The sequence below is a fragment of the Elephantulus edwardii genome, unplaced genomic scaffold (genome assembly GCF_000299155.1).
Source record: "Elephantulus edwardii isolate Elephantulus edwardi_28Jun2011 unplaced genomic scaffold, EleEdw1.0 scaffold00234, whole genome shotgun sequence".
Classification (NCBI taxonomy): domain Eukaryota; kingdom Metazoa; phylum Chordata; class Mammalia; order Macroscelidea; family Macroscelididae; genus Elephantulus; species Elephantulus edwardii.
This window is the reverse complement of record NW_006399984.1, coordinates 4,755,283-4,765,715: the sequence shown is the minus strand read 5'-3', so window position 1 is coordinate 4,765,715 and position 10,433 is coordinate 4,755,283.

The following is a 10,433-nucleotide window of genomic DNA, read 5'->3' as shown; positions in this document are numbered from 1 at the left end:
CAGTTCCTTGAGCTTAAGATATGCTGAGCGAGTTCGGCCCTTTTGATTTTCTGACTCCAACTCCTTGCACATTTCATTGTAATATTTTGTTATACTCTGATAAATTTGAAAACCTAGTGGAAATGGACAAATTCCTATCTACGACCTGTCCACATTGACACAGACAGAAGCCGAACCTCAAACCGAGTCCTCTGTAAAGAGAAAGTTCAATGGGTCATACAAAGATCACCACTACCACCACGAAAAAAGGAGACTGGCTCATTTGACTTCACAAGTGATGTCTACCAAACATTCAGAGAAAATTTACAATAAATTCTACTTAAATTCTCTCTTTTTTCTTTTTATTAAAGACCAAACTTTAATAATTGAGTTAACAGTTGGTTACAGCTTCCATTCATGCTACCACCACAGTGAGAAATCTAAAACTTAAAGCTGATTATATCTTTGGATACATAAAAACAATATATATTAAAGTGTATCACAAAGTGCAAACAAAGGAGGAGGGAGGAGGTGAGGCAGTCAACAGAGCTCTTGACAGAGGAAGCAGCAAAAGGCTGATCGTCCTAACAGGGCACAGAAACTCCTTCTGGAGTTCAGTCCTGGGAAATTAAAATTGTCTTGGCCAAAAAAGAGGTCCAGACATGAGTTTTGATTTTATATTAAAAACAGTCAAAGGCAACTTTCCCGTTGCTGATGTTAGATCTGGCAACCAAAGGGAAACTGTGGCTTATTTTTTTTGTACTTAGATTGAGCAAACAAGTGGGTAAACAAGAAAGGAGTGACATTTAGCTGGTAATTCTGACTCCAGGCCGAAATCTCTGCAACCGAGCCCTGAGCTCTTCAGGCAGGATGGCCTGGAACTGCTCCCACACCAGCATTTCCACAATCTGCTCCTTCGTGTGGATGTCAGGTCTCAGCCACTCCATCGCCAGATCCTGCAGATGTTGAAATACATCCCTGGGCCGAGCTGCCTTCTCACAGCGGAACTGTCTGAACCTCTGCAGGGAGGCTCCAGGGTTGGGGGGATTCCTTCGTGGGATGGTTTCAAGGTCCTTGACAGAATACTCTTCTTCCAGGCTGTTTGATGGGAGCCTTGCAGGCTCTAAAGAAAACTGGACCTGGGGTGCTGGTATTAGGACTTCTGGCTCCTTAGCCACCAACATGGCTGTTGGTGACGCTATTTGGTCACTGTGAACTTCTTTCTCATTTCCTTTTGTCCCTGGGTTTCCTTCAGTCTCCATTCTGGAATCCTGGGAAAGAACATCTCAGATACCTGCGCAGGTACCGCTTCGGGGCGCAGAGAAGTCTCACCCAAGCACCTGAAGCCGGAAAAGGTTAAATTCTTTTTTAAAAAGGTAAAAAAAAGGAACACTACAGAGTTATTCTATGAAACAAAAATAACCCTTATACCAAAACCAGGCAAAGACAATGGTGTTGTTATGTGCCATCGAGTCGCTTGCGACTCATAGCGACCATATAACAAAGAGAAAACTATAAACCAATATCTCTCATGAACAAAGATGCAAAAATCCTTAACAAAATCCTGGCCAATAGAATTTAATAGTATATTAAAATATAAATCATCCTGACCAAATGGGATTCATAAAAGATATGCAAAGGTGGCTCAACTTAAGAAAAGCAATTAATTTAATACACCACAGTAACAAAGCAAAGAACAAGAACAACATGATCCTTTCAATTGATGCAGAAAAGGGAGAAAACATTAAAAAGAATATATTTTAGGGAATTATGATTATCATAAGAGTTTGGAATGAGGGTTGCAGAGTGGAGTATACTGGGGGTGAGGGTGGGAGGGTGAGGGGGGATTGTATACCAATGAAGGAGTTTTTCTTTTGCTTTTAAAGAAGAGCAAACTGGGGGTGGGCGGGGTGGGCGGGGAGAGAAGTGCAACAATGAATGAATGGAAATCCACAATCTCTGTAAATGTTCATTGAAATTAATAAAAAAAAACCCGTCTTTGATAAAATCCAACACCTTTCCCTGATTAAAACACTCAACCAAATGAGAATAGAAGGGGAATTTTCTCAAGATAGACTTTTCACAGAAGATGGCCAATAGACTTATGAAGATATATTTAAAATCACTGGCAATAAGAGTTGACAATCATAACCACAGTGAGATACCATCTCACACCAGTAGCAGTTGTAAAGTTTAGCAGGACAGAAAGCAATAATTGTTGGGGTGGATGTGGAGAGATTGGAACTCTCATACACTGTTGAGATTGTAAAACTGTATAATCACTCTGGAAGGCAGTTTGCCATTTCCTCAAAAAGCTGAACATAGAAATTCTGTATAATGCAGCATTTTGCTGCTAGGAATATATGCCAAGGAAAGCAGAATGGAAACATAAATAGAGATTTGTACACCAATGTTCCTAGCAGCATTATTCACAATAGCAAGAACATAGCAATAGCCCAAATGTTGATCAACAAATGACTGGATTGAGAAATTGTGTTGTGTTCACATGATGGAACACTATGCAGCACTTAGAAGCAATGATTTTGAAAAATACTATATAAGATGGGGGAAGCTAGAAAGTATTATGCTAAATGAACTAACTAAGGTTCATAAGGAAACATAATGCATAAGACCATAATTATAAAAACAAAAGAATAACTAGAAAGATGTTTGTGGATGTCCAAAAAGGGAAGGGGAGGAGCAAGAGTGCTGAGGGTGGGGAGAAGGGAATCACAGGGTTACAGAATTTGATGGATGGAGGGAGCGGGTGAAAGAATTAGGAAAGATCTAGTGGAAATCTGAAAAGACGAAGTAATAACAGGCATAGGTCAATGCTGATTAATTTTATAAGACTCGGTATATGGGAATGATCTTATGAAACACAATGTAAATTGGGGGGGGGATAATAAGAAAGTATAACATGTAAAACCAGGAGCCAATATCATTCTCATGGAGAAAGATTAAAGGCATTCCCCTCATGAACAGGGACCAGTTAAGGATGCCCACTGTCACCAAGCCTGTTCAATAGTGTATTGGAAGTACTTGCTGGGGCAATAAGACAAGAGATGGAAGTAAAAAGCATCCAAATTGACAAAGAAGTGGAAAAACTGTCATTATATGCAGACAATTTTTTATTGCACAGAGAAAATCCCAAGGACTCAACCAGAAAATTGTTAAAGCTAGTAGACCAATTCATTAAGGTGTCAGAATAAAAGACCAATATTTAAAAACTCAGTGGGATTCCCCTACAGTAACAAAGAGAACTTAGAGAAAGAAACTAAGAAAGCAATACCACATACAATAGCAACCACAAATAGAGATACTTGAGAATGAACCTAACTAGAAACAAAAAAGACCTGTACAAAGAAAACTACAGAATATTTCCGCATACACACAAAAAAATACTTTAAAAAATGAAAAAAATGTGCCCTGTTCATGGATTGTTGTTAGGTGCCATCGAGTCGTAGACGACTCATAACGACCCTATGAATGAAAGGTCTGAGCACTGTTCGTACATAGAGTTTCTGGAGGCAAGCCATTCCGGAAGTGTATGCTACCCCTGCTTCCAGGCTTGTTTTAGTTGGGAAGCTCCAGCCAACACTGTCCACCCTGGGTACCCATTACCACATTTGGCGCATCACTGTCACAGTGTTCAGCATCACAGCAACCACGAGTTCTTGTTCATGGATAAGAAGACTTAATATTGTGAAAATTACAATTTTACCAAAAACATATACATGCTCAATGTAATCCCAACACAGATAACAAATTAATTTTTTAAGGAGATCAAAAGAGGAATTGTCAAATTTATTTTGAGTTAAGAGACCCCAAATAAGCAAAACATTTCTGAAAACCTAAAATGAAGTGGGAGATACAACACTCCCTGACTTCAAAACTTACTACACAGTGGTAGTAACAAAAACAGCATGGTACAATGATAGGCACATAGATTAATGGAATAGATTGAGAACCCAGAAATAAACCTCTCTATCTATGGTCAACTGATCTTAGACCAGAAATAAAAACTACCAAATGGGGAAATGATAACCTCTTCAACAAATGGTGCTGGTGAAACTGGACTTCTAACTGCAGAAAGCTGAAACAGGATCCAACTCTCACACCATCCACAAAACTCAACTCAAGGTGGATAAGAGACCTGAGAGTAACACCCAAAATAATAAAGTTCCTTAGATACAAATTGAAACCAAACTTAGAAGGCCTAGGCTATGGTATAAAGAGACTTCCAAATACAGCCAGAAAGGCACAAACAATCTGGAGAGGATAAAACTGATGAACGGGATTTTCCAAAGATTAAATCTGTGTGCTCATCAAAACTTTTTACAAAAATAAAGGTAAACAATCCAATTGAAAAATGGGCACAGGATATGAACAGACACTTCACCAAAGAAGATGTTCAGATGACCAACAAGCACATGAAGAAATGTTCAAAATCGCTAGCTTGAAAAGAGATCAAATCAAAACAACTATGAGATATCATCTCACCCCAGTCAGAATAGCAAAATTTAACAGAACAGCAAGCAACAAATGCTGGTGAGGGTGTGGAGAAACTGGAACCCTTATTCACTATTGGTGGAAGTGTAAAATGGTGCAACCACTGTGGAAGGCAGTGTGACGCTTTCTCAAAAAGTTGCAAATAGAAATACCATTTGATCCAGCAATTCCACTACTGAGAATATACCCCAAAGAGACCATAACTGCCACCCAGGAAGATATGTGCACACCCATGTTTATTGCAACTTTGTTCACAATAGCAAGGAGTTGGAAACAACCTAAGTGCCCATCAACAAACGAATGGATAGAGAAGCTGTGGTATTATTCACACAATGGAATACTATGCTGCGTTGAAAAACAAGGAACTCATGCAATATTATTCAAAATGGGTGACCCTGGAGGACATTATGCTGAGTGAAACATCCCAGTCACACAGGACCAAATACTGCATGGTGCCACTGTTGTGAAACAGGACTGACATCGGGGTTCGGTGGGGACTGAGAAAGATGGGATAAATAATGTATAATGCATTGAAACGGATGAGGGAGAAAACTCTTTAAAAGGGATATGTGATTAGGTATTATTGTCATGACAGGAGTCCAGAATGAAGGATGCATAGTGGAGTGGACCTGGGGGGAGGGATTGTAAAACAATGGAGGAACTTTTCTTTTACTTTTCAAAGAGAAGAGTGTACTGTCCGGGGGGGTGGGGGTGGGAAGAATGGGCAGGGAGAAAAGTGCAACAATGAATGAATGGAAATCCAAAGCCTCTGTAAATTTTCGTTAAAATTAATAATAATTTAAAAATTAAATAAAAATGTTTACAGAGTAAAAAGTAAGGTTACTGACAGGGAATAAACATTTGTCAGTACCATCTCGGACAGGATCTGATAATAAAAGTTTACAGAATACTTTCACTTTTCCAAGAGGGTAGTGTACTAGGGGGGGATGGTTAGGAGGGGAGAAAAGTGCAACAATGAATGAATGGAAATCCAAAGTCTCTGTAAATTTTCATTGAAATTAATAATAAATTTTAAAAAAGAAAAGGCAGGGTAATAATAGGTATAGATCAATAGTAATTAATTTTTTAAAACAATATAAATTAATCATTGTATGAAACACAATGTGGATGAAAGATTGTGTAAAGCATAATGTACATTAATGAAACACAATGTATAAAAATTTTATATACAAACTAATATAAAATAATTTAATAATCAAATAATGGGGGTAAGAAATATATTAATCTAATTGATCAATAAAGCAAAGTTCAAAATGTAAAATTTAGTTGTGTTCCTTTATAGTAACAAAAAGAACTTGAAAAAGGAAATAAAGAAAACAGTATCGATTACAATAGCCATCCCAAAGATGAAATATTTAAGAACAAATCTAACTTCAGTACAAAAGCCCTGTACAAAGAAAACACAAAGAGGAAAATATGAAATATGAAAAAAAACACATAAGAAACCTAAAGAGACCTACATAAATGGAAAATACCATGTTCATGGATTGTAAGACAACATGGTAAAGACTTACTGTGTCAAAAGTCATCTACAGATACAATGAAATTTCAATCCAAATCCTGTTATCATTCTTTAAAGAAATAAAAAATAAATCATAAACTTCATATGGAAGATAAAAAGAACATAGATGATCAAATCCCTAGTGAAGAAGGAAAACAAATTTGGAGGCCTTACATTTCCTAATCTCCAAACACAGCCATAGTAATCAAATCATCTTGGTATTGGTACAGCAACAAATACATAAACTAGTGAAATAAAATTAAGAGCATAGAGTTAAATCCATCTAACAGTTGATATTTGACAAAAAGATGAAATCAATTAAGTGGGGAAAATAGAAACAAATTATGCTGGCAAACTGGTTATCTATTTGCAGAAACTCAAAACAAGATACATACCTCTCATCCCATTAAAAAACAAGATGGGTCAAGGATCTCTGAGTAAAACCTAAATCATGAAAGGGCATCAAAAAGACAACAAGTGCACACGCCCTAGTCTATGGAATAGACTATTAAATTCAGTGGGAAACACACACAGAGCAGTGAAATGAGCTATCTGATTGGAACCTCCTAAAAATTAAATTCTTATGTGTGCTAAAAGACTTCTCCAAAAGAGTTTAAAAAGCACTTATAGACTAGGGAAAAATATTTGACAATATCATATTTGATAATGCACTCGTCTATAAAATATATAGGAAACTCAAACACCTCAAGAAGAAAAAGAAAACTCAATTACAAAATGGGCAAAGGATATGCAAGACTTCATCATAGAAGACATTTAGATGGTCAACACACACATGAAGAAATGCTCAAGATCATTAGTCACTCAAAAACTTGAACTTATTTCCATCAAGTTGGAACAAACTTATAGCTCACCATCCAGCAAGTTTCCAAAGTTCTAAACCACAGAGGAGATCCTCCATTTTTATTTCATGGAACTGCTGATAGCTTTGAATCTACAGAGTGGTGAGGCCTTTAGCTTAGAAGTACAACTTCCTACAAACTACACCCATTTTCCTCCCCTGAAGAGCAGCTGGTGGATTCAAACTGCCTGCTTTTGAGTTGGCAGTGCAACATCTTGTCCAGTACGATACCAGAGTTCACCTGTCAGCTGTTTTTTGTTGTGTATTGTTGAGCTGGAACTGTCTCATAGGTGACACTCTAGTGGGGTTTCAGAGTCAGTAAATCACGCAGAAAATTACCCAGATTTATTTCTCCTGCACAGCAGCTTGTGGATCTGAACTGTGTCTCCTAAAGTGTCAATTTGTTGTATTGAGGATTGATCTACATATTGCTAATTACTTTCTATCTTAGATACCTGCATTCTTGCTTGTTTGCCATTATTCTACAGCACTTGTCTGTCAATTTACTGTACTGTTGCTATGATACTGAAAGCTGTGCTACCAATGTGTCAAATGCCAGAGGGGTCACCCATGGTGGACAGGTTTTAGAAGAGCTACCAGGTGGCCTAGAGGTCAAATGCACTGCAACCCAAAGGCACAAGGTTTGAATCCATCAGCTGCTTTGCAGTAAAAGGATGGGCAATCTGCTCCTGGGCAATTAACTGCCTCTGAAAACCCACTAGAGAGTCAGCTACGGGTCAGTTCTGCCTTGATGGTACACAGTAACAACAGGAAGAAAAATTGTTCATCCATTGAAATAGCAGGTCTCTGAAAACCCTACAAACAATAGAGGAACATGGATAGTTAGAGTATTAGGGGTCAAGCCCAGATTGGTAGTCAATCAAAATGAGGAGAAACTGCTACAAACATCATTTAACAGTTGGAACATGGAATGTATGAAGTATGAATGTTAAAAAACCTACAAGTTGTGATAAATGAAATTGAATGCATGAACATCAACTTTGTAGGCATTAATGAATGAGATGGACTGGCTTTGGCCACTTTGAATCAGACTATCATATGGCATACTATGCCAGAAATGAAAAACAGAGTAAGAATGGTGTTGCATTCATAGTTAAAAAGACAATTTCAAATTCTATCCTGAATGATAAGGGAGCTCTGGTGGCCTAGTGGCAAGAAGTTGTGCTGAAACCCCGAAGGCACACGTTTCAGGGCCACCAGCTGCTTTGTGGGAGAAGGATGGGCAATCTCCTCCCATGTGATTAACTGCCTCTGAAAACCTGCCAGAGGGTCAACTATAGGTCGGTTCTGACTCTATGATACACAACAATATCCTGAAGTTGTGACTGACAGGATATTATCTATATGCATACAAGGAATACCTATTAATATAATTCTTATGAAATAGATTGACACGGTAATGAAGGCAATGGGGGTTGGTGTGTCAGAATTAATGAGACTGGCTCAGGACAGGGAAGGGTTCAGAGCTGCTGTACATAGGATCACTATGCATCACAGGCTATTGAACCAATAACATTCTATGACAGGTTTGGAAGCAGGGGTGGTATCCACTACCTGAACAACTTGCCTCAGAAACTCGATGAACTTTGATAAATGTCAATAGTTGTAGAGGGCTTCAAACCTTTTGTTCATAGGGTCGCTATGAGTTGTGCTCAACTCAAAGGCAATCAACAACATTACTTAAATGTACACACCAACAGCTAAAATCAAAGATAAGGAAATCAAAGATTTTTATAAAATTTTGGAGTTTGAAATTGACCAAACATGCAATCAAGATGTGTTAATAATAATTGGTGATTGGAATGCAAAAGTAGGAAACAATGAAGGAAGAGTAGTAAGAAAGTCTGCAATGTTCTCTATACATGCCCAAAGACTACATATGCAGGGACATTGTCATGAGGATCCATTATGACGAGCACCCAGTCTCCTTCTCAGAGATGAAGCATTTTCTATCTCTGTGAGCCAGACTCCCTTCCCCTCTCTAGAGACCAAAGCTTAAGGACGCTCCTTCTGCCCTTTCAAACAGCAGCAACAGAGACCAGGAGATAACATTAATGATGTGGATGGAGAAAAGCTTACAGTCAATGGAAAAACCTTCATCTGCTAATGTGGCACTACTCAAAATGAAGAGAAACAGCTGCAAACATCCATTAATTCTAATGCCTGGTAAATTAGAGAGTCAAAGAAAAAGAGAGACTCTCACCAAAAGATATTGACACTGGATATAACAATGGACTGGGAAAGTCTGCTGTTAAGTACCTCTCCAAATTACTGAGGAGTATTGATTAAGGTGTGCCTGATTCAGGCTATGGTCTTTTCAATAATTTTCTATATATCTGATATCTAAACAATGAATGTATAAGGATGACAGGAGGATAATTGATGCTTTTGAACTATGATATTGGAGAAGAATACTGAATATCCCATGGACTGCTAAAAGAACAAAGAAGTATGTCCTGGGGAAAGTGCAGCCAGAATGCTCTTTAGAGGCAAAGAAAACAAAGTTTTGTCTAACACACTTTGGGCGTTTTGTCAGGAGAGAATATTCCTTGGAGAGAGATCTTATGCTTAGGAAGGTGGAGAACCAGAGAAAGAGAGGAAGACCCTCAGTGAGATGGATTGACACAATGACACTGCAACAAGCTCATGTGTGTCAGAGATTTGTGAGGGTGGTACAGGATAGGACAGGGTTCAGATCTGGCATACTTGACTTGACAATAACAACAATACAGCAATGGATTTAAGCACAGCAGAGATTGAAAGGATGGTGCAGGATCAGGCAGGGTTTCATTCCATTCCTCATAGGGTCATTATGATTCTAAGCTGATTTGAAAGAACAACTGTCACAAGCTGTATCACTTTGTTTTGTTTAAATGATTGTTTCTTGTTCTTAAGGACAAGTTCCTCATATGCATAATTAAGTGTTCGGGACTTCCCATTCTTTGCAATGTTTTTCTTAATTTGTTATTAACACATAGTTGAGTGCCTTTGCATAATCAACAAAACTTAAGTAAACGGGAATATACCCTAAAGAGACCATAACCGACATCCAAGCAGGTATACGCACACCCATGTTCATCGCAGCTTTGTTCACAATAGCAAGGAGTTGGAAACAGCCTAAGTGCCCATCAACAAATGAATGGATAGAGAAGCTGTGGTATATTCACACAATGGAATACTAAGTTGCATTGAAAAACAAGGAACTCATGCAATGTTATTTAAAATGGGTAACCCTGGAGGACATTATGGTGAGTAAAATATCTCAGTCACAAAAAGACAAATACTGCATAATATCACTGTTGTAGAATGGGAATGACATCAGGGTTGGGGTAAGACTGAGAAAAACTGGATAGATTATGTATACACATCAGGGTTGGGGTAAGACTGAGAAAAACTGGATAGATTATGTATATTGAATTGAAACAGATAAGGGAGAGAACAGTTTAAAAGTGATATATGATAGGGTATTATGATTATCACAGGAATCCAGAATTAAGGTTGCATAGTGGAGCGTATTCGGAGCTGTGTGTGTGTGGGGGG